At 40.1% G+C, this 25,562-nt stretch overlaps 2 protein-coding genes across 3 annotated transcripts in view; one reads left to right on the top strand and one right to left on the bottom strand.

Moving 5' to 3' along the window:
• The window catches only part of LOC114253910, an 85,272-nt gene that overhangs the window by 53,129 nt on the left and 6,581 nt on the right, over window positions 1-25,562 (bottom strand). The gene's annotated exons all lie outside the window — the stretch shown is intronic.
• The window catches only part of LOC105832392 (broad-complex core protein), a 69,374-nt gene continuing 61,657 nt past the window's right edge, over window positions 17,846-25,562 (top strand). The window contains exon 1 of one of the 2 annotated variants that reach the window (XM_036286457.1): window positions 17,846-19,500. The gene's annotated coding sequence lies outside the window, so the exon portion shown is untranslated. The remainder of the gene's footprint in view (window positions 19,501-25,562) is intronic. The other variant, XM_036286449.1, reaches the window with a different exon arrangement.

The following is a 25,562-nucleotide window of genomic DNA, read 5'->3' as shown; positions in this document are numbered from 1 at the left end:
AACCGAGGTTACAATGATCGTCGCGCGAATACGTAATTTTCGCAAACAAAGTAGCCCGGCAAATAATAAAACGCGCCTGTTTACCTTGACCGATGTGTATCTCCGGATTGCTGCTCGGGCATTCGCGGGATGAAAATTCGCGATGGCGGCGCCAAAGCGGCAGCCTCAGCGCCGCCCGCGAATTTATTCCGGGGCCCTGATAGCGATAATCAAGCTGGTAGTCGCATGCGATTTCATTTCCGAGTAAACGACTCGTCAAGGTGTATAATGTTATCGCTGTCTCGCGAGTGACGGGAAAGGAGTGGAGCGAACTCGATGTTTACGAGATCCGTCTTTGTATTCCGTCAGCGATCGAAAACACTAGCAATTGTTTTAAAAAATTTTGTAAACTAACGATAATTATTATTCTCATGTATCAACATATTGAAATAAATTTCTTTCTTTTTGCTTTTGCAACTTTTAACTGTTTAACCTTATCAAAATGTCATTATTTAATATTTTACAGAAGGAGTTATAATATTTCTTATATTTTTTATTATTTTCAAGTGAGATCTTCTTAAATAAATCTCATCACAAATATTACTTTAACTTACACACTGAATCGGTTATTTCAGAAACAACCCAAGTTAATTTCAAGTAAAATACGATATTCTAATAAAATTTAGATAAAAATTATATTTAAAAAATTTAATTTTTAATTTATTACTTTCAAATCTTGTTTTTAAAATATTTTTCTCAACGGTCATTTACCAGTTGTTATTCAGCGTGGTCCAATAACTAAAGGCTATTATAGAAAAGACTACTATATAAAAGACTATTATAAACATAATAACGATAAATAAACCAAATATTAAACAGTCGCAACGCCTGCAGTTGAAAAAGAATTCCCAGATTTATGTGCAGGTGCGTCTTTTTTATTATTTTTAAGCTAATCTTCAAAGAGTACGCCTTACGATATATTTTATACATTGGACATGTGTCTTTTATCAGTTTTTATGCGCTGGACTCACTCGACGTTTCCGCAAAACGCAAACGCACGCTTCCTGGTACGTGGACGGGGCGTGCGTGTGCGTAGAAGCGCAGTCAAGCTCGCTTTGAGCAAAGGCGGAAGACGCGCGTTAGGACGTGGTGCGGCCGAAATGAAATAAAAAGGAAGATTACGGGGCTGCACGCGGCCCGGGTGGGCGGGCGTATAGGAAATGCACAACCGGCAGGGTTCGTTATAAATGGAATGCTGAACGACGTTGAATTGACGTTATACTTGAGCTACATGCATTCGCAAGACACGAGGGTGACGCTCGATGTCATTGCTCCTTGTCGTGAGCAACACTCTGCTGCAAACTATGCAAAGTATCCCGCAAACGTCGAACTTATTATTAGCTTTCACAATAGCTTTCACGCAGAGAAAGGATTAGTCAACGAAGTTGAAATATAGCCACGATAGCTAAAATGTCGCCTTAAAATAGAAATATCGATGTCATTGCTGCATTCCATATGCAACTGCGATTCGAACGTGCGATTTTATGTGTGTGAGATATTGAGAAATAGTTTGCCACGTATGCTTTTAACTTTAGCTAATAAAGTTGTATCCAACGGCAAGTGTATTTTATCTTTAATAGCCAATTTTTAGCAATGACAAAAAATTTCAAGCTACCTAGCTGCTGACATTTAGCTTATTTCTAAAAATAAGCTAAAAAAAGTCATTTCTATATATTTATTGAGATAGAGATAGAGAGAGCTGAATTAAAATGATTTTTTTTTAAATAGTCATACTAGTTATTATTCAGCGTGGTGCAATAATTCAAAAAAACTATTATAGAAATTATGATAATAAATAAACCAAATATTAAACAGTCGCAACGCGGCATTTGATGCTGTAACAATTGTAATTCGAGGGAAGCAAAATTTGATATCAGATGTCTTCGAATATTTGGCTTTTCTGTGGTTTCAAATTGAGATTCATGACAATAAATTTCGACGGTAGTCGCATAGTAATAATCGAGAGCGGAGTACATGACGCGTTGCAAGACGGTTCAATATCCCGAATTTCAATCGTGGGCGGCCACTGGAGGAATTCCTCACAGACTCGTAAATTTCCTAATGCAAACCGCGAAAGCAAACAATTTTCGACCGTGATTCAGTTGTCCTTGGCTTTATTTGCCACGAGAGCCGCGAGAGACTTGAATTACGAGTCACTCGAATTGCGTGCTCTAGCTAGGTGGAAAAAAAACTGGAAATAGAATTCCTCCTTGTCTACCACATGCTTATGTAATGCTTAGTAATGAATGTAACAAACCTCGCAAAAAATTAAAACAGATTTCTTTGGACTAAAGCCATTGAACTATAAGCAATTTAGAATGTGCACAGCTACATTATTTATCTATTCTTTTCTTCGCGTTTGCAAAATCGAGCCCTTTCATGCTGATAATATATCGTGTTATCCTTGTTTTCTTAAATCCGTGCAATACCCATTGTTGAATACAAAGCAGCATAAAAATATTTCATTGGACAGTAAGTACTGTAGGTTATAACTTTAAAATAATATATACAATGTCTTAATATATAACCAGAAAATAATTCTCTTGCAGAATTGTCCAGGGTACAGATTTAATTAAAAATTAGTAAGAAATTATAAGCAACAAAGGTAAATTTATTAAATACAAAATATTTAATAAAGAAATATAAGAGTAACGTGTGTTTAATAATTTGTTTATAATTTGTTTTGCTTCTTACTTCCTTTGCAACTATTTGTATGTCTCATGTCTTAAGAGAAAAATATTATTAGTATTATTAGTTAATGATAAATTTGCCAGTAATTTTTAGTAATTTCATTATTAGTTACTATGGAAATTAGTAATAAAATTACTCAAAATCATTGGCTAATTTATTATTGATTAATAATACCTTTTTGCAAAGATATATAAACATGCATATTTTTTGCGTTAAGATCTGTTCTTTTATACATTTTTTTTTCTTAACACCAAAAAGTATTAGGCCAATGATACAGAGATGAAACGTTAGCCAACTAATTTGTGCTGCATATATTTAAACACTATTTTCGCCAAACTATATTTCAGTGAGAAATTTTTGATCAAAAATATATCAGTTTGATATCAAAATCAATTCGAAGTCCATTTTTACAATTCAATGTCAAATCGATATAAAAATGGGCTTCACATTAATTCTTTACCTCAAATTGATATCTTTTTGCTCTGAATTATTACTCTGATTGAATTATTTCTCAGTGGAATACTTTGTCAATTTGAAAGAATTCCAATCATGAAAAATGTAATTGAAATTATCCAAACACTCTAGTAATTTCTGAGGAATATTCAAAATATTTCAAATAATAAATCGCAAGGTATTAATTGAATAAATTTTTTAAGAATACTTCAAAGTGAACTAATTGTGACTAATTTCTCAAGAATTCCTCATATATTTTCTACTTCTGTAAATATTATTTAAAATGACTTTTTTATTAATTTCTGTTTATCTCTGTGCTATCTGGGATTGTTTTTTGTTCACGCAATCCGTTTAGAAAGAAATGACAAAATGTGAGCTGTCATCTTCTAGCGTGCACGCCAATAAAATCGTTATAGTAGTGAAATTTTTATGCGTATAAAGTAAAAGAAAAAAACAGTCTGACCCCGTTGTGTCCTTGTCTAAATGGCAATGATATTCTTGGTTATAGTTCAATGACTAAAGACTGTCATGAATGTTCATTGGATTGGATTCAATGTGATAACAGTGCTACTCATATAACTGATAAGAAAAAAATAACTGATATAGAAAATACTAATAAAAATATTTATGTAAAAGACATATCCATAATAATATTATTAAAAATAGATATTTTGTGTAACAAATACAAAAAAGCAACGATATTAATACATACACACACATATATACTTAAAATAAAATATTTATTTTACATTTCGATATGTCATAGATAAATGTGTTTTCTCTTTTCCTGTTGTTCATTTTTCTACTATTTTCTACTTCTTAAGAATACAAAATAAAAAATAATAAGGTCAAAGTAAAAAAACTACACACATTTTTCATACTTTATGAAGTATGAAAAATATGTGCAGTTATTTTACTTTGGCCTTATTAGTTTTTATTTTCTATTCTTAAGAAGTAGAAAATAGTAGAAAACAGAACAACAGAAAAAAAAGAGAAAACACATTTATAAGCAATAACAAATGAATTTATTTCAAAATGTGTTTATAGAAATTGAGTTACATTTATATATCAATGTGCTATTTGTTATTTTAGTATTTTTAGTTTGTGCTCTCTCTCTCTCTCTCTCTCTCTCTCTCTCTCTCTCTCTCTCTCTCTCTCTTTCTCTTTCTCTCTCTGTCTGTCTGTCTCTCTCTCTCTCTCTCTCTATCTCTCTCTCATGTAAAGCAAACTATGGCTTTGTTATTTAATTTTTCCATGTCTAAATTTATATAAAATGTAATATATACCCATCTAAAATAAACACTTTTTTAAATAAGACTAGCTATAATAAAAATATCTTTTTTAGACATTCTTCTTCTTTTATATTTTTTACGCACATTCTTTTCTCTTTTATGTAGTAGACTTAAAAATAAGCAATTTATTAAATGCGGCTCCTTTATTTCTTTTCTCAAATAGATACGAAGTCAGGCGTTTCGTCTATTCAGACGGCCGCCAGTGTACTCGCTCATCGCCGATAAAGTGTATCTACTCGCTTGGCCTTCCTCCTCCCCACCAGAGCAATTCATTTCTCTTTCGTATTAGACTCGCGTTACGGTCACTGACGTGAATTTAGACGAAGGTCAAGACGTCTGGTCGCGTCTCGCCGTAATGATCGCTTCACATAATGCCCGAACCGGCGTGTGAATAATCGTCTACGAACTAAGAGTCCGTATTGACGCGTACTAGGTTTACGTTTGTAAAATAAGTAATGTGAATAAGTAAATATAATTACGTATCATAATATGTTGTTAAATTAGTAGAATGGAAAAAAAATTCTATATCGATCTTCGATGGCAGGTATAAGAGTCCGTAATAAAAATTTGGCGAGATTGCTCATTGTTGCGATGTTTGCATTAATGCTTGTCAGGTGATTAAATGGTTCGAACAATTTAAATTTCAAAATGGAACGTCAAGTAATTTGAACCTTTCGAACTATTTAAACTCACGGTCCGAAAATTCAAAATTACTATAATTTAAACGTAAACTTTCTAAAATATTATAAAACTAGTATAAAAGAGAAAAGAATAATGAAAACTACTCTATTGTTTCTAATGCGTTAGTTGGTTTCTAATCTTGTATACTGTTTGAATTGTTGAAATTTCAAACAACAAATTAACGTTACAGACCGGTCTGTAACCTATACATCATTAAAGATGTATGTATCACAGTATTACCATAATTTTTTTAATTTTATAGATTATTCTATTATTCCGTTTGAGTACCCGTGTAAACTTGAGCATAATACTCTGATTGGTTTAAAAGTTATTTAATTTTTTGCTTTTGAATTTTATATAAAATTACATTTTATATATACTTTTTTGCAAATTTGGTGAGATAGTAGTATTACAAATTGAATCAAATTTTTTGCATATATTAATAAAACTCTAATAAATATTCATAAAAAAGTTTACTTGGATCTATTATTCGTTTAAACGTTATTTATTCAAAACTGCAATAAAATAGAGTTATTTTTGCTGTATAAACCATTATAAGTAAAGTTTTTTATTATTTTTCTTCTTAGAAACTGATTTTAGAGCTTTCGGATATTTGTAATCAAAACTTTTTCTTAAATTTTATTAAATTTTGGTTGATATTATAAAACATTCTTTAGTTATAACAGTTTGAACTGTCTAAAATATTCGAATCAAATGTGCATTATTTTATTTCAAACTAATTGTACGGATAAACATAGAATATATTCAAATTATCTGAGTCCTAGTTTGCCCTATCATGAATTTTTGACGATTATGCGCTACTTTTCTTTTCTTTTAATTGACACTTTACGGTCTGTCAGACCGCTGTTGATTGTACATATATCTGTGAGGATAATTTGTCACGTTGAATATCAAAATTTGTGTACCCTTCGGTGTGTCAACTTTTTGTTTCCGGTTCTTTTTGTACAATCAAATTCCAGAAATTGAGCGTTTGTGAAAAATACAGAGGATGCCGTGCATCGGTATTAAAGCACATCCTGTCGCATTAAGGTTGCTGTACGCTCGTTTTCGGAAAAAAAAAAAACAGGTGTGCGAATACAAGTGCGTCGGATGACAAACGGCCGCACGTGACATTGGATCGGTATTAAATCTCTCTTGTGGAACGTTAACATAATTTTTTCGAAGGCGGAGTCACAGTATCAGTCGTAATGCTAGATAGCGCGACGTTACAATGAACCCTTTCCGTTCTCCCGGTGCACCATGCTTCGGGACACGTTTTACATTGCAAGACAGACAAGGGCAGATGTTAGTCCTACCACGGGACTTAATTAGCTGAATAATCGCGTGACATAGGTCATCTGTGCGGAAAATTTGGGACAGCCAACAAGGAAGCGCTATACGTAGAAATGAAAGAATTCGTGGACAAATATACAAATAATGTTTCACGAAATTTATACAAAATATTGATAAGACTTGATAATTTGTATTGTAAAATTGAAGTCTATTTAATGTAAAAATTAAGGCGCAAAATAAACGTTAAAAATTACAACGTTACTTAATGTCGAAATAGTATGTAATAATTACGTGTAATTAACGAAGGTTATCAATCTTAATTAATTCTGAAACTGTATTTTATTTTAATGGGACTTAGTTTCTTTTATTACATATTAAATATCTAACGGTGGCAAGAGTTAACAGTTATTCATTGCATTTAATTTTCTAACATGTCCAAAAAATACATTAACATTAATCACTCGGTTGTGCTAAGTCTGTATACAGTCCTTGTCCTTATAAACGGTCTACTCATTTTTATGTTAATTAATACGAGATAAATATGTTAGAAAACTACATAAATATATAAAAAATTAATATAGAAAATATAATATTTTTCGCCACAATTTGAAAACATTATGAGAAAATATATTTGTCAGTAAAATTAATTAGATATGTCGACATGTTTACATTTAGACCTTTATCTTAGAATTCAAATTTCAAAATTATATAATTTTTATATTATTTGTTCATTTACTCATAGATTATTATTTTAATTAAGAAATTGAATACCAATTACGTTAAATTAACACTCGGGTGTTTTGAGTTTCTTTCTTTTAGCACAAAACTTTTAACATAAATAAAAAATGTTTCTTCTGTAGAAAGGAAACTTAGGGGACATGTTTTTGGACGGAAACCTCGCGCAATTTTCATCACAGGAAGATACCGTTCCTCTTGTGAAAAGGATCCAAGGTGGTTCCCGATACGGAGCAAAGCGTTTCGGATACAGGGATTTACACCAATAAGTCACGAGAGAGGGAGAGAGAGAGGGAAAGAGAAGGAGAGTACGCACATTCGTGAACGCAGGCAAAGCGAACCCGTACAGTTCCGCTCAAGTGTTGCATTCTCAATTAACGCGCTAATTAAGAGAATCACGCGCGATACGCGCGTATGATCGCGCGCACAATTTTCAGTTATATATTCGCAGGCCCGTGGCGACGACGCTCTAACAACGGCCTTACGTTTTTTCGGCGTATCCCGAATTGCCAAAAAGGAAGTTCACATGGGTAACCAGCACGTTGCTAGGTCGAATAAGTGCCTAATTATAACTATCTTACATCTACCGCATCGTGTTATTACCCCACGAAACGTATATATACGACGATACGGTTTTCGCCCGGTGTGCCCGATGCACACGCGGACGTGCTTAACAAACGTTACCTGGTCAAATTTGCAAGGATGCGCATAATAATCATCCATTAGCCCCAGTCATTTGCGTTCCGGAAAGGCGGGTTCTCACGCACTGTCATCCCACCGCCATAATCTCGTAGAGAGCTAAACCTGGAATCAATTGTGATCGGCCCTCGATCATCATACCGCGATTATAATATTGCCGCGCGCAGACACGCGGACGTTATCGACGTTAAAGCGATCGGTTTTCCCGGCGGTTCAAATTGGTGTATATGTCGTCTTCTTTTTGTACAAATGGAAATTACATTTTAATTAAATGTCTTTAATGAGAGAGAGACGAATTTAGTATTCCGGGTTTTAATTATTTCGCGCTGAATCGCCGCGCATAGGACGGAAAACAGCAAAAATATTCTCTGTTGTAATTGCGTAATCTACCGCGTTATACATTAGTATACATGTATGCGTATAAAATTTTCCATAATTAATTTTCTATAATGGTAAACGTTGTGAGTGTGCATTATTGGACGATCAATGATTTACATAAAAAGGTAAAAACTTCTCCTCAAACGTAAATTATTAAATCATTATGATTCTAAGCTTCATATATATATGGAACGATGTCGTAATATGATACCTGGTAATGTTATATACATATATCGCACTGAAAGATCCTTAGATTGTTTTTCGGCGCGTGACACTGGCTGCCTGGCGTCTGTTATTATACTACCGCTGTTATTACACTCATGCTTTACGAAATGCTTTCTCGAAAGTATAATGATAACAAAACTGTGACATCGCGCAATAATTGGCATACTTTAGCGTGAAACTTTGCTTCTACATTACGATCTCGCGTGATTGGAGCGGCATTCCGTGACATAGAAGGGAAATTGAATGATCACGAATTTTCTTTTAGAATTTGCATTTAAAATCATGGTAGAGTCGTGAAACAAGATGACCTTCGAGGAATTTTATAATTTCATTAAAATTTAACCAAATTATTTTAAACATCAAATAATTTGATTAAATTTTATTAAAATTTTATCAAACTATTTTATGTTACAAAATAATTTGTAGAGAAAGAAAAAGAAAGATACATGGATCAAGATTTTTTGACGAATTGAATCGAATTAAATCGTTTATAGATAACTTTTAATTAATAAAACATTTTTATTAGGTTAAACATTAATAGATAAAAAAATATAGATTAATTATATGATATAAAATCCCCTTTAAACATTCGAAATTTTCAAAGTTCAGATTTGAATCATAGGATAGGAATGCAAACCTAAATCGAATCAATTCTTATATGGGTATGTATTATGATACTTTTGGGAATGGATTTCGATCGAAATTGTTTCATTTTTTCTAGAAATCTAGAAAATATATATAATTAAAAATGAAATGACGCTGATTAACGATGTCTTAAGCCATTGAATAGTCGCAAAAATTACGCACGCAAAAATTTCATTACGTTCACATGTTACGACAGGTAAATGCTGTTGCATAATCTCCAGACATTTCGCATAAGCTTTCTTATAGTGTTGCATCACGAGCTTCGAATACGATATCTAGCGATAAGCTCTTCTCACAGTCTAACGATAAGCTCATCTCGAAGAAATTTGTTTATCATTGGAATATTATTTCATAATGTTCTAGTAGATATAAACTAAAAGGATCTTCTTGGTACCGAAGTCTGCTTATCTCATTTAATAAGCAGATTTCATTTCCCAGAAGGTTTTTCTTGCGTGTGTCTGCTAGAATATTACGAAACGGTATTGCAATCGTGAATAATGAGAATCATGGAGGTATCTGATTCGACTCTCTTATTTAATGACAAAGTAAAACATAAAGGTTTTTATCGTCGATATTAGTCTTCATTTAACTTCATTGAGATACGTCTAATAATATCGCTAATATCGTCAATCATGCAATTAGCCATTAGTTATTAGCGACATTTAAATTTGTCTAAATCCGTTAATGTGCCATTTGAGGAAATGGTGTCTTGAAAAGTGCACGTGTTTAAAAGTAATTTTCTATAAATTTCAAAAATTTTAAAATATGCTTTATGTCACTGGATCAAGGTTGCAGAAAATAATTCAATTCGTTCAATTCGACACACAGATCGGTTTTTACTTTTACTGGTAAGTGTTGCAGTGACCGAATATATCCCTCTACCCAAATACTTACATAGAAACTTGTTATTATTCAATACATTTTTTATAATATTAAAATTTAATTGTAAACTTTAAATATTTTAAGATATTTATAAAATAGACGTTTTAAATATTACAAAAATTAACGTTAAAAAATGAATAAATTTGTCACACAATTAGGATAGAGTTTATATTTTATATTTTAATAATGTATATTTTTAAAATTTTAAAAAACTTTATGTACTTATCAAAATATTTAAAATTTATTTTATAAATAATTAAAGACAAGTATTTAGAATAAGCATTTAAAACATTAAATACAAGCATTTTAAATTCTTCGGATATTGATTTATTCAGATACTTGAAAAATTTTATTATTTTTGGTACAATTAAAAAAATATTTCGTATTTTTGTGTTAACAATAACGTTCTGTATATTTCATAATTTAGTTAATTACATAGATCATTTTAAATCATAAACTCTTATAAAAATTCAACCTTGGCTCTGTGCATCGTTACATGTTCAGTTACTGGGACATTAGCAACAAATTTTACGATAAACTTGACAACAGTTCTCTCTCTTTTTCTACCGCAAAATTATTAATTCGTTGAGAAGATATAATTCTATGTCATATGTTGGTATAATTCTATGTCACGATATTGGTATTTAAGATGTTACTGTTCTCTTATTGCCCAATGCAATCTAATTCTGATTAGATAAACAGACGATAACAGAATGTGCAATGCGAGAGTTGTTGCGAAAGTATGTATCGAGCGATGAATAGGGTTAGTGACGCGGCAAGTTGTAATTCCGCAACGGGTGACTGTATATATTGCGCAAAAAAATGGTATGCACAAGCAAAAAATTTTGAGTCCAGGTACACGCTTACATGATTAATGCGCTGAACGAGGAATTCCAAAAAGACACTGTCAAAATGTTCTAAGATTTCTTTTTGAGAAAAAGAGCCGAAGTGCTTTCCTATTTTTCTATAAACGAAACATTGTTAATGTAACAAAAAAGTATGGAATGTATCTTAAAGATACATTATATCGTACAATATAGCGTATAAAAAGAAGACACTAGTGGTAAAACACAACAAAGTAATACAGAGCAACCATCATATTCCATGCAATGATTGTTCTATTATATTGAAAAATTGACAAGGTCGCGTAAATTTATGATAAAGATTGTTTCTTCGATGTGTTTAGGATTAAATGAAATAATCGTGAATGTATTTCGCAAGTATATCCGCGGTACCACGTTGCAGTAACTAAAAATTCGTCGTCTTTGAAAACAACTGCTGCTGCTGGTGGGAAAGAAGAAGAGGCGAGAGAAGGCCGAGCGAGCACAACAACAAAAATGCATCGGCCTAATGTGCGTTGCGACGGATAGACGCGCGTATATCGAGACGAATGGACATATAGAGATGGGAGGATAGAGGACCAAACGGACGAGAAATAGAGTAGCACGGCTCACGGAAGGGAGAGGAGGAACAGCGGTTGAGTGGGCTAAGGAGGGAGGAGGAGGATGAGGACGGGGTAAAGGCGAACGTACCCTTAGGAAGCGAGAGATGCAGCAGCAACTGTGAGAACAGGAGGGGGACCTGACGGAGGGAAAGGGGGAGTAGGGGGGGGGGCGGACGAGCGCCGAAGCGGCACAGAAGGTGAATGTCCAAGGGGCCAACCTGTTCGGGGTTCATGGCCCCCGATCGACTAGCAAACTCTCTTGCAGGAAGCCATCCTGCCCAATCTGCTAGCGAGGCCTCGTGCAAAGGACCGCCGCACCTTGCTCGCCGGGACGTCGTCGGAATTTTCGAATATCCCGGACGCGCGGAATCGCGTGTATCCTTCATAGCTGCGCGTGAGATCAGTTTCGATCGCGCGGATGTCAAACGAAACGTTAGACTAAATATATGACGATTTTGAATCTTCGCGCCGATTACTCACTTCGCTTTAAAATGCCGTACGATCGTTACGTAACGAATAATTCGCGATTTGATGGGAAGATCCGTACAATACCTAAAAGATAAGATGGTTTAATATTGCCGCGTAAAAAATATTAATAAAACAACGCTATTGATCAATTCTTTTTTTTTTATAAGAAATTATTCTTCGACGGTGTTGCTTTATTATTTATTTCATAATTCTTTCACGTGCCTTTTGTAATATCAAAATAAAAGTATAATACATACAATACATTATGATAAAGAAAGTTATATCACGCTGTGTCACACGTATGTATGTTGATTGCGATTTAGCGGCGTTGTCACAACAATTCGCGCGACTAAAGAGGATGCAGGATTTATTCGAGGATGCATTTCGCTTCCTCGAATAAACGTCCTCGGTAGATCAAGGTTCGATTGGCGCGCGAAGTATTAATGACGCGAATGATAGTAATCCGCGCGAGAAAGGCAACCTCGCAAGTGGAAGCCGTTAAGTTAAAAGATCTGATGGGATTTCAAAACCGGAAGAACAGGCGCGACGATCGACGTGCATAACCGCGTTGAATTCTTCGAGTGTATCTCTGCCGTTTCAATCGCATCGAACGTCATCCTCATCATGGGTTATAGTACAGCGCCATTAATATACCGGTTTACTCCGCTGTTTGATTTATAATATTTTTTATAATATATGTCTTTGACACAAAAACATGTTTTTTTTTTAGTTTTGCACAATTGCGAACTCTACTATATATATATTTAAACATTAATTTATATGAATTTTTGCGTGGCGCGTTAATGTTGCAAACGTCCGTTTTTTTTTTTACAACGCAAGTTATTCTTTCGCGATTTTTGTTCTTGGCTACGAAAAACTGAACGTGCAATTTTTTTTTTTAAATTTTCGCTTCGCGATTATTTACTTCTCGGCGAGACCGACGCGAAACGCGCATAGATTAGCAAATCGTCTCGCCCTCGATACAAACTATAATCTTATCTCTGCGTTAGTCAGAACGCAAATATCCCGCAATGTGCGTGAGAGACGACGACGGGATTAATAGTATCGCGATGTTACTGAACGTCTCTCAGGGATTAATGACTGGGCTACACGTGCGGCGGTGCGTCGATAGAATTCTCGGCGGAAAAAAAAATGACGCGTATAGAGAGCAGCCATTTCATATTTAATAAAAAGGAACCGAACGAAATTTCGCTGGCGACGCAGAATGCAACAAGTCAAATGCTTCTCGAGCAATCGCTTGTGCAGATCCTGTTCGATTCACCTTTTCCAGACGTCAAGAAAGCCGGCGTTTGCATCAAGTCATAAAGCCCGCCTAAAAGAGTAAGAGAGAAAGAGAAAAGAAGATGGAGAGAGGGGGAGAGGGAGAGAGAGAGACAATAAGACGACGGCTGTAAATTCCTACAGATTCGAGATATTGCGTAACAAAGCGTATACACCAGGCGAGCGGTACTCGATATAATGGCGCTTGCATCAGCCGCGATGAGATCGTCTCTCGTCATGCTTTTATGCGGGCAAGGTGAATCGACAATCGTTCACACCTATATCGATAATTTTTACTAATTCTTCCCTAAATATTTGGCTACCTTATGTAAGAGGACTATATATCGAATTTTTTTTTCGTTATATATTCGTAATAATATCTTGTGCAAACATACGTTTAACTTTGATCAAGCTGTTTCCTACTGTAAATGTCAATAATGAAGAGTATCGCTGCTAATATATGCAATCGTATTTTAATTTTCAAACCTTAGCATTTTTTTTTAAACAATATTGCGTGTTGAGTTTTTCATAATCGTGGCCGAAAACAAATCACAAGGCTAACGTGCAAGTTGCGCAACAGACATTTGCATTAATACTGTGCAAAAATTTGTATACATTAATTCCTGCATAATAGATTAACGATTTTTATTTCGTATAAAATACAAAAAATAACATTTTTTTCATGTTTATAATGGAGAAGTTTTTCCACTTAACTTCGCCGACATTATTTTATACCGTTTTATCTGCGCCTAGTAGCATAAAAAATTTGAAATTTTTCAATTCCATTAACATCTTTCGTGCATTAATAGAACGGACGATCGTCAAGGTACTTTATTTACTGGGATTATTTTACATAACAAGACATACGAGCTAAGCGATTACGATGTAATTATCGCGTAGCTCTCCGCGGAATGATCTCTGCCGTGCTTTCATGCGCCCCACAATAATCTGCTTTCGTTCACGGGCTTCCGCCTGGGCGAAAGAGTAACGGTAGTTTGTTCACGCCGCCTCAATTGTTTGGCATAAGCGCAGAATTTTAGGCTGTAAGTGTCACGATCGTCTCACATGTCTCGTTTACAGTATGGATTATGTATATACCGCGCCGAAATCCAGGGACCGGGACAGGTTGATTGCTATCAACGCGGATCGCATTTGCGAATTCCCGTTTATTCGCTCTTAATTGACCACCTCGTTGGATTCGACAATACACCGCGATGAACCTGTACCCGCAAATTTAATTTATGGTTAAGACGCATTTGGCGTTCTTTCTCTCTCTCTCTCTCTATCTCTCTTTTTTTATACGAACACAACAAACTCTCAAACCGCATCAAATCACTACTATTATATATATAAGCTTATGGTCCAATTAATATTATATTAAAATGCTTAGATTTCTTAATTCAAAGCAATTATATCCAAAAGCCTAAAACTTTTACTTCGTAAAAAAAGAGATGCATTGAATAAAAATAAGATATTTTTCACAAAGTTTTTTCAAGATTTTCTTTTAAAGATCTGCTATTGGTACTCGTACCAGAACAAATTTTGTAAACATGCGAAATTGTTATATAGTATAAAAAAAATCAGTAAGAAAGAAAGAATTTCTAATCGTAATTAATTGCCTCATGCTGCTCCGTCCTTTCAATTAAAAAGCTGTGAAGGAAAATCTACGGACATATAATACCGCTATATAAAATAGAAGCGTTAAAATTGTGGATCAAGCATTCCGAGGTGTTTGTAGCGCTATGCAAATCGGCACCCTAAAACCATTGTTCATTGATGTTCGACGAGAGCCTGGGTATTGCCAAGTCCTCGAGCTTGTTATCCCAACCAACAGCTAGCGAACGTCGATCGCGGTCCGCTCGATTAAACGACTGAAGGACGGCAATATGCATTCGCCGTTTATCGCTCTAATCTAAAGATACGTTCGGATACGACGTCGGGAGGGAAAACACCTTGCAGCGTATTGACACAGATGCATCTTGGATTACAAGTGACATCAAAAAGGTATTCGCTTATAGATTAATGCGACTGATAATTCGCCGATCTGCGAAGAGGAATCGAATTAACGGAGGAAAAAAAAATATCGTTACCGATTACGTCCTGGAGCGATGGCGATTTAAAAAACAGTCTCTGCCCCGCGAGAGATCGTTTTCTTTTCGCATCACCGCGTCGCTGACACATCGATGACATGTATTTCTTACGGAACGGTTTAGCTAATTTGCTTCTATCTCTTTTGGTGTATGCTTTTATTTTTTCAATTATTTCGCGCATCTCTTTTTTTAAATAATATTTAATAGAAAATAGAGAGCTCCCAATCCCTTCCCTTTGGTTGTCGAGAAAGCGATGCTATTAATTTTAGATCTGTCCATAGATGACATAATCCCAATATCCATTGTACAGAAAGAGCTAATTCAATTTCTCAATAAACATGTTAAATAATTTATTTTTTTTTAAACAAGATGACTTTTTTCAGAATATTACAGACGATATAGGACGATATATAAAGATGAAAAAATTTTTTATACTATAAAAAAGTATTGTGATGACATAAAACCTTTTTTTATTGAAGTTTTTTTACTAAAAAAAATGTACATGTGTATAGGTATACAATTGATTCAATAGTGTCCTAAACAGTTTCTATTTCTTTTTATAGATTTTATAATGACACTGTAAATTTATCTCCAATTCATACAAGAGTTTTCTTTAATTCGCCAGTACAATCACCCGGCATTAAACGATAGACGATGACGCATAACGTTGCGTGTAGGGTTGCGCGTAAAACAAGACAACGGTTATACTATGTACGGTTCATAAGTTTGGCTACGTAAAGGCTAAATACCGGACGCGGCAGGGTGGTAACAGGGCTGACAGGTGGGGGGGGGAGGGAGGACAAGGCAGGGTGCTGGCGGTGTCAAACACCAGTGCAAGGAGATAGTCGTCTTGCGCTGATATTTGATAGAGCGAGAGAAAAGGGGAAACAGAGAGAGATGGAGAAAAGCGACGAGACTTCTTCGTTTCGTTTCGGAGACTGATGGTAGAGATGAGACGAGATGAGACGAGAAGAGATGAGAAGAACGAGAGAGGAGCGATAGAAAGAAAGCGGCCGAAAGGGGAAGAAAGAAGCAATAAGAAAAAGAAATGGCAGCGAGCAAGAAAAAGAGAGAGAGAGAGAGAGAGAGAGAGAAAAGGATCGGAAGAGTGCAGTGAAGAAAGGGTGGATAGATAAGGACGAAAGAGGAGGAAGAAAGAGAGAAAGAGAAAGAGAGCGAAAAGAGAAGACAAGTTACAGGGGAATAAAAAAGAAGAGATAGCGAGGGAAGGAGAAAAGAAGGGAAGAGAAGAGCATGAAGCGCGGAGAAAAGAACAGAAGGGAGTAGAAGAGAGGAATAAGCGGATGGGCCAACGTTGGCGAGTAGGAAAGAGAGAGGGAGGGAGAGCGATTGGTCGGCACGGACGAGACTTGTGAGACGAGCAAGGGGGAACAGCCGAAGCGGTGCACGGTCGGGACCAAGGGTGCCAGGGCAAGGGGGGGGAAAGAACTAAACCGAGGGTTGGGGGCCACTAGCGAGGAAATGGTGGGGGGCCGAAGAATTGGCGAGGACCAGGGCCTCGAGTTGAGCGAGCGAGGGGAGGAGGAGGAGGAGGAGGAGGACGAAGATGAGGACGCGGATGAGGACGCGGATCAGGAGAACGAGCGAGGAGGAGGAAGTGACGGAACAGGAGAAGGAGGAGGAAGAGGGCGGAGGAGGGAGGATGTCTGGTGGTACGCGGAGGGGTGCCGCGGGGGACCCCGTGGCACGGGGGGTAGGAGTTGTCGCCCCTCCGCGGCGTCAGCCCCGCTAGCGTGGTCGCGAGGAGCGGGGGCCTGGTTAAACCCCCTCTCCTCGCGTCGCGAGGTTCCTATGAATTTTGCGACACTCAATAAAAAGTGGTTCCACGAGGTTAACATTTCGGTAACTATACCCTCGCCTACCCGGGACGCGCACGCACGCACGCATGCACGCACGCACTCACTCACTCACTCACTCACTCACTCACTCACTCACTCACTCACGCATGCACGCATGCATGCATGCACGCACGCATCACACGACATGACGACGACGGATCGGACGGACGTGCATACACGTATATTTACGTGCGTACGTACGCGCGATACGGCGCACGGATACGTGTAGACGTCCCGCGTATACACTCGTTCATTTTCGCACACACGCTCGCTCGCTCTCTCCCTCGAGCCCTCTCTCTTTTTCGCGCGCAGGGCCGCTCTTCGGCGTACATCACGGGGGCCACGCACGCACGCACGCACACGTGAGGGTCCCTACACACGCTTGTGTTAAAAGTGTGTGTATGTGTGTGCGTGTACAAGCGGGCGGCACACGCTCGTGTTAAAAACGAGGGAAGCGAGAAAGGGATAGGAAGAACGACGCGGAGGGAAGGAGAACGAAAAAGAGCTCTTCGTGCAGATAGAGCGAGAGCGGGAGCGAGAAAAAGAGAAAGAGGGAGAAAGAGAGAAAGAAGGAGGTAGACAGAGATACCGAGATAGAGAGAGAGAGAGAGAGACACGGCGAAAGAGGAGCCCGTACACACGCGCGCGCGGGCGCGCGCTCGCGGGCACTCGGCACGCACACATGCACGCCGCGCGCGCACGCATACCACAGGACTGCCGAAAAAACTGCACGGGAGAGGCGCAGCAACGGGCAAACCGAACCGCGCGCGAATCAAGTGCTTTGGCCAGTCGCGTTCCCAATCACTCTACGACTAGGTAGTCCCCCGGTGTGTGTCCTAAAGAAGCGGCGAGGAGAGCAGCTGGGTCCTTCGGTCCTCGACGTTCAACCGGCGCGCAAGTTAATATACACGCAGGACATTTTAAAATCGCGCATCGACAAATTGTCATCCCTCGCTCGCTCTCTCTTTCTTACTCTCTTTTTCTCTCTTTCTCTCTCTCACTCTCTCTCTCTCTCTCTCTCTCTCTCTCTCTCTCCCTTTCTGTGTTATATCGTTCGAGCCAACGATCTCGCGGCGCGTGTTATACACAAGAAGAAGGTGTTATCAATTTCGTCCTCCTCTGCCAAGTCCTACGTGTTTCGCTCCCCTTTCCTTGCTCGACGAGGATTGTCGCGTGCGTTTCGGAAGAATACATTAACCCGGAGTGATCAAGAGAAGAAAAGAAAAAAAAACCGGGGAGAGAGAAGAAGAAGAAGAAGAAGTGTGCATTCTTCAGTTATACCGACGACGTCACGGAGGACAAGGCGGAAAAAGCAGTGCGCGCCCATGCGTGTATCGACGGGATCGCGAGTACGCGTTACGGTGATCCAGTTACGCGCGTTCTACACGAGAAGAAGAGGGAAAGGGAGACGATTTCCTTGAGGAGAGAGAAACGCGGTGGTCCTTCCTCGCGGTCACGCGCGGTGAAGTGAGTGATCTGCGATGATACACGCGCTATTAAATCTCGCCTGACGTTTTTCGTCAATCGTCCGACTCATCCCGGTGGGTGTCCCGGAGGTCGACGAATCTACGACGATCTCCGAGGCGATCGACGCGGATTACCCGCGGACCGATCTGAAGAGCGCAGATCGTGACGGCGAGCGAGCGAGCGGAAAAGAAGCCATTCGAAAAGGAAAGTGCGCCACGCGTCAATTTCGGGACCAGTTACAGGAGAGGAAGAAGAATGGGAAAGAGCTAGCGCGAGGAAAAGGCCAGAGATTTTTTTATTTTTCGTTACGCGATTTTCGTGTGTCTTCGAGATCGACGACGATCTCAAGGGTGATGTCTTTCGGTTTCGAGGCGACTGTGAAAAATCTGAGAAGATTCGGATAATCTCGCTCGATTATCGAGCCTCGCTGAGGTGTGTGAGAACATGCGACTCTCTCATGCGACATCGTACGTTAATCGCTAATAACGATTTATTCGTTCTCCGAAGAAGATCCACGCGTCATTTCGTTCAATTTCCACCAACGGATAAAAACATTGTGAGACACGGATAGAGATCAGCCGGCAGCGACTCGAAAACTGAAGAAAAGATAGTCGAAAGAAAGAAAGAGGGAAAGAAAAGAAAGGCGAGAGTAAAAAGAGAGCGAGAGACAGGCGTCTGCCTACTCGGCGCGGTATTTCGGCGCGGCCAGAAGAAATCGGCGGAAGTCGGAGGAAAGACGTTCGCTCCCGCCGACCACCGAGACGTCCGATCGTCATTTTCGTCGCATCGGAACGACAGAACTACGGGGCTCAGCATCGACGACGCAAGGACGCCGGGCAAAGGAGGTCCAACACTTCACTTCTCGCTTGACGATCAAGGTACGTCCACAGCTGAGACCGGTGGCCTTCGGCCGCCTGTGCGGCTTCCACGGTATACGCGGTCGCTAGAGACAGAGGAAGAAGTTTGGGGGAGACAGAGAGAGAGGGCATGGAGTAGAGCGAGACGAATGGTATAGAGGAGGAGAGGGAGAGAATGAGAGAAAGAGAGAGAGAGAGTGTGTGTGTGTGTGTGTGTGTGTGCGAGTAAAAAATTCGGGAGGGGGTACTTAAAGAGGGCGGAGGGAGGCAGGGAATAAGAGAGGGATAGACGGAGAGAATACGTAAGGGTGAGAGCGAAAGAGGAAGAAGCAGCGATCGGGTGGGAAGAAGGGGGTGGCGCGGAGAAGAGGGCGAAAACGAAAAAGAGTGCGAAGGAAAAAGAGGGAGAATGAAAGAGAAAGAGAGCGAGAGAGAAAAAAGGTGGGGGAGACAAGCGTTTGCATGTATCTGTCGCGCGAGTCATATAGCGGTATACGCGTGCATGCAAATATGCATATGTAGACGTGCGTATTCGCGGCGTTGCAGCTTGTAAGCGCGCGCACGTGTGCGCGTGTATCCGTGTCCGCCTCGACACTCGCACACGCATCGTCAAACACCTAGTTAGCGCTAGAACACGCGCGCGTGTGTCCTTTCATGAATCCACATACGGTGACGTGTCTCTCTTGCTCGTGTGCCCTTGCCTATGTATGTATGCCAGACGGCGAAGGTGACGGCGACGGCGGCGGCGGCGGCGGCGACAGCAAAGCGACCGGCGGCAGCGTCGGCGGTAGCGTAGCGCGGCGTTAGTACCGTTTGGATTGGCGCGACTAGACTTGCGCTAGACGAAGATAATGCCAGACGTTAGAGAGTGCCTGGCACATGACGTAATTCGTTGCCCCTCGTTCGTTCGTTCGCTCGCTCGCTCGCTCGCTCGCTCGTTCTACGCCGCAAGAGGCGCTCGATTGCTCTGGGGCCGTGCGGCGACCGTGGCACGGTTGCCATCGTGCCCCGCCGCGTGTACGCGCTCGACTCTACGCGTTCACTCTCGTTTTTCACGCCGCACCACACCTCGTCTGGCGCAGAGCTCCCGGCCGCGTGGGAGTAACCGTTTTTTTTCCTCGTTTTCTTTTTCGTCTTTTTTTTTGTATTTTTTACGTACCCGATTTCGTCACGTTACCGTGCCGCATGCGCGCGCAAAAAGAAGGAGAGAGAGAGAGAAAGAGGAAAAAGAACGCTACTCTATTTTCATTTTTTTTTTTCACCGTCACGAGAGATTACGCGTATTTTTTTAGGGGGTGGGGGGGTGCAGGATTTTAGCACCCGCGAGTTTACGCACGGTGTCCTGCGTCATGTACATATATGTGTACACAATTAATATATACATACATATGTATGTGCATACATATATATTTCCCTTCTTTTTTTTATTTTACGCGTTTACGATGCACGAGAGTCAGGCGAGACCACGTGTCGCAAATATTAAGCACGTGGTATAAATATTAAGAGGCGGGCAATTGCTATTCGTAGACGATATTTCGTACGCACCTGCGGTACTCGCGCGCGCGCGCGCGCGCGCGAAGAGTTCCTTCAAGTCGCGTTCCTCTCCCTCCTCTCGGCCCGTCTGTTCCCTATTTTTACGAGAGACCGCAGGTTAAGCTTGTTGCACGGCCGTGCAGCAAGTTGAAAACACCAATGGACCTAGGTATAAATAGATTCCGCACGAGTACACACCGACAACAGGCAGGGAGAAAAATCGCGAAAGAGCGAACAGGATGCAACGGCTGATACAGACGAGTGGGAACGGAAGGGAGGAGAAGAGGGAGGCAAAGAGGGGGGGTCTGGTAAAAAATAAGAAGAGCGTCTCGATGATGACGCGTGTGTGTTCCTGAAAAATTTAGCCGCCCGTCGCTTGCACTCGGCTAATGTATATACACGCGTGCGGCGCGTAGACGCGGGCTCTCAAGGATGGCCACGGACAAAGCCGCGCGCGCCCACCTAATCCCCTTTGTCGGCCGACGACGTTTCGCGGGAAATTATATTGTTCCCACAATTAGACCCGTCACCGATTCCGCGCGAGCGCTCGATATCGCGCGGAACGCTCACGCCCGGGACGACAATTTTAGGTCGCGCGAACAATTTTCGACGCGCGATTTACGATAGCCTCACATGAAAGCGCGCGCGTAACGACGCGCCCACCCCGCCCTCCTCTCGCTCAATTATACCTATCCGATTACGAGAACTGTAAGAATTCGGTAAATCCGATTAGGAGGAAAAAAAGAAGTCGCGATAATCCGCTGCGTGGCTGCTATTGTGTTTGATTTTTCTGCTCCTGTTGCTATTTCTCTTTCTTTTTTCTTCGCTACGTGAAATCTCCTTACGCAAATATGTGCGCGAGTATTAGTCGCACGCTCGTACTAAATTAGAAATTCTTTTAAGACCGGTTGTTTGCACCGAGGCTTCCACAAAATGAGCTTGGCGCGTTACTTTCGAGCGCGCGCGCGCGCGCGCCGCGCTTATCGGCTATCTAATCTCCTTAAATTTTACGTATTTTTTCGTCGACAAATGTTTACCGCCCGTTGTCCTATTATTTCGATGAGCGAAACGATTCTGATATTGCAACAGAAACGGGATCGGAATTACGTTATTCGTCGCCTTCTCGAAATACGGCTCGTACGTTTATGAATTTTATTTCTTTATTCTCGGAATATTGGTATTTTATTAGTGCAATTAAAATGGAAAATCTTTCGGTGCGACTGTTGAGATCGATCCGGTTATTATCGAAATGACCGCTAACCCTTATTAATTTATAACGCAGTTTGTCTGATCGCATATTTGCGCGGTAATGTTAAGACGTCGGGGCAATTAGAGCGGCGATGGCCAGTTAATTTTCTTGGAAGCACCTGCACGAGAGAAAAGGGATGTATCCGGTAACGGTGTGTTCTCCTTGAACCATAACGGACGCTGAATCTCGCCCGTTATTCCCGTTCCTCTTTACTCCTTCGGTCCTTCGGTTCTCCGCACCGAGAATTGTCCGACGATCGTAAAATGGCCGTGTGCATTTCGATCTTTTCGTCCTTCGCTTTCTAACGCGGTTCTACGCAAATAAAAGTTGCCTCCCTTCGAAAGATTCGAGGATGCTGATGCAGTGATGTTCTAATCGCGAAATAATAAAAAATAAGGTATAATACAATGGGGAATTTCGTCAAAAGGAAAAGAGGTAAACTTTTGAAATTTACATTCCACGAACGGAATATATCTCTCGAGAATATATTCTGTCCGTGGAATGTAAATGAATAATTTTTACCTTTCTTGAATTATTAGACGGAGAAAGACGGGATAATAAAAAATTAAGTATTGCGGTGAGAAAGATAACGGACTGATCAAATTATCTGTAAAGGAAGCTCGTCTCTTAGAATAAAGTTTCGCAAAGGACTTATTTGATTACTCCCTATCAATATATTAGAGCGTATTTCTACGGTACGGTTGCATCAGGTGTCCGCTTTTCTTTCCATTGCAAATCATATCTCGGAGACTCGTCGAGAGTACGTATATCGTCGCCGGCGACAGGAAGTGCTACGCGCGTGCGTAGAAGAGGCGTTAACATGACGAAAACAGATAGTCGAATTAATACGGGGATTAATTTAGGCTTAGAGAGTTGCGTAACGCGTATATATCGGCATCGACACTTCGTATTGTAACATTAAAGGCAAACTTGACTTTATCGCGGGAAGCGGGCTAGTGCACGATTCTACGAATAGAAGTGTAGTTTGTACGTGCAGGTATGCATACACATAATACGAATCGGTCGATTAGATTGTACGCCTAGTAACTAGATTACGTTTCGCGGTGAGTCGCGCGTTATCTGCGAAATTAGACCCCGACAAGCGGACGCGTTATTTAGGCGCAGCGGACGCTCGCTCGCTCGCTTGGGAAATCGCCGTTCACGTTGCAGACTGACTGACACGTCAGTTAGCGACGCCTCGACACCGTGCCGCGTATATTTTTGACACTGATAATTTAGCCTTGACGTTAGGCGAGCAACGATACCTGGCGGGTATCGAGTGGAAGAAAAAATTTCGTCGTCGAGACAGCGAGAACGAATTAAAGAGCCGTAGGCTTTCACAAGCGTTTTACACGCTACTCGGGTTAATTGCCGTCGTATTAGCGTTTGATTTATCCGCACCGCTATAGAAAAACTCGCGCTCGCGCGTGTTCATATCCGTCTGGTTTATTTGCACGGAAATAAAACGTTTAGCATTACATACCGCGATACATCGATAGCCCAAGCCGCGGATACACTTGAGGAGATTATCGCGCGATACTCATCGCGTATCCTATTAAATTTAAACATTCCTAAATGCGTGGAACGCCTGCGTCTCTGCGCTCGACGATCGATAGTGATCGATGCGAGCGAGCGAGTGTGTGTGTGTGTGTGTGTGTGTGTGTGTGTGTGTGTGTGTGTGTGTGTGTGTGTGTGAGGGAGAGAGAGAGAGAGAGGCGCTCACGGAACACGCGCGGATAAGAGCGTGCGAGTTCGATAAAATTAACAAAGCGAATTCATTCAGCGACCCGGCCAACGCAAGTCAATCGAATAAATTCCCGCGTGCATCAATACAAAACGTACGATTGTGTGTGTATGTGTGCACACCATATACGCACTGCATGTATGTTGAATTCAGGTGCGCGGCGATTATGCGGCCACGCCACGCCGTTTTGCATGCTGCGCGTTAAAATTCGCACGGTCGACTCCGTACCTTGGAAAGAGGAAGGTCGCAGATGCGAGATTTAACAAATCGCGTCTTGCAGGCTCCCGTGACTGCGTCATGAGAGAAACGTGGAAATGACCCGTTTGTCGTAACTATTTTTAATATCTTTATTAACATATATGTACATATATATATAAAAGAAAATAATACACTGATAGAAAGATGTGTTGTACTTGTGACTATAATTACATAATAAAATAAATAATTATAGTGAGGAATATTAATTTTTATTGTAATTATTACTATAATATTCGTAATAATAATCATATACTTATAGTTATGCCAGCTATGAAAAAATTGTACTATAAATTATACAGCTTTAAAATATAGCATGTGGTTACTTACTTTATTGTGCAATTGTAATTGCAAATATCCAAAATATTTTTCTATCAGTGTACGGTGCATGGAAAAAGAAAGAAGAGAGAGAGAGAGAGAGAGAGAGAGAGAGAGAGAGAGAGAGAGAGAAAAGAGCCGTTGCCTTTTCGTTACCATCTCCTTATTGCAAAATATTAACTACATTTCTTCTCAGAAATAATCCACGGATACATGAACAGATTAAATATTAATTCTTTCCGTAGTGATATCGCGCGATTATATCGATTTCTCATCTGTCGCTGGTTTTTGGTAGTAATAACATTTTTAGAAATTTCCCCTGGCACGATTTTGCAGAAACTTAATTTCACATTAATCTCAATTTAGTATTATTGAGATAATTAAGTGTCTTAATTATTTTACATAATTATCTGGAACAATTGTTATATACCCTTGCGTCGTCTCTATTGCGATTTTGCGAAAGTCGCGCATTACAATACGTAATCGCTGTCGCGTCGATATTAAAATTGCAACGTTCCAACGGTTACCAAATTATCAAACTTATCTCACGCGATAGCAATTTGGCATTATTTCCTTGATTGCAATTCCTCGAGAAATCACGCTTTTAAAACGAGGAAGAGGAGGGAAAGTCGCCGCTCGCGGTCGCTCGAGAAAGATCGAAAAAAAGTGCGAGCGCGGCGCCCACATTGTGAAAGCGGCGAGAAAGAGCGTCACTTTATTTGAGCCACTTGAAACGCGCACGTCAGCTGATCGTGACGAATCATATCCGAGAATCCGGCGGAGAGTAAGTTACCACGACGAGAGTATATGGCGCGCGCGAGCGCGGGGCCGAGTGTTTATGCGTGCGGGAGCGGGTGCGAGGTTCCTTCCTTCGGACGGTTCTTTGTTTCGTGCATTACACGCGCGCATGTGCACACGCATAGGCGCACGCCCACATCCGCGAGTGAAAAAAAAAAAAAAAAGGGAAGAGTATATGCACGCGGG

The sequence above is a fragment of the Monomorium pharaonis genome, chromosome 4, assembly GCF_013373865.1.
Source record: "Monomorium pharaonis isolate MP-MQ-018 chromosome 4, ASM1337386v2, whole genome shotgun sequence".
Taxonomy (NCBI): Eukaryota; Metazoa; Arthropoda; class Insecta; order Hymenoptera; family Formicidae; genus Monomorium; species Monomorium pharaonis.
The sequence above is the reverse complement of the archived record's forward strand: the minus strand, read 5'-3'. Positions and strand labels throughout refer to the sequence as shown.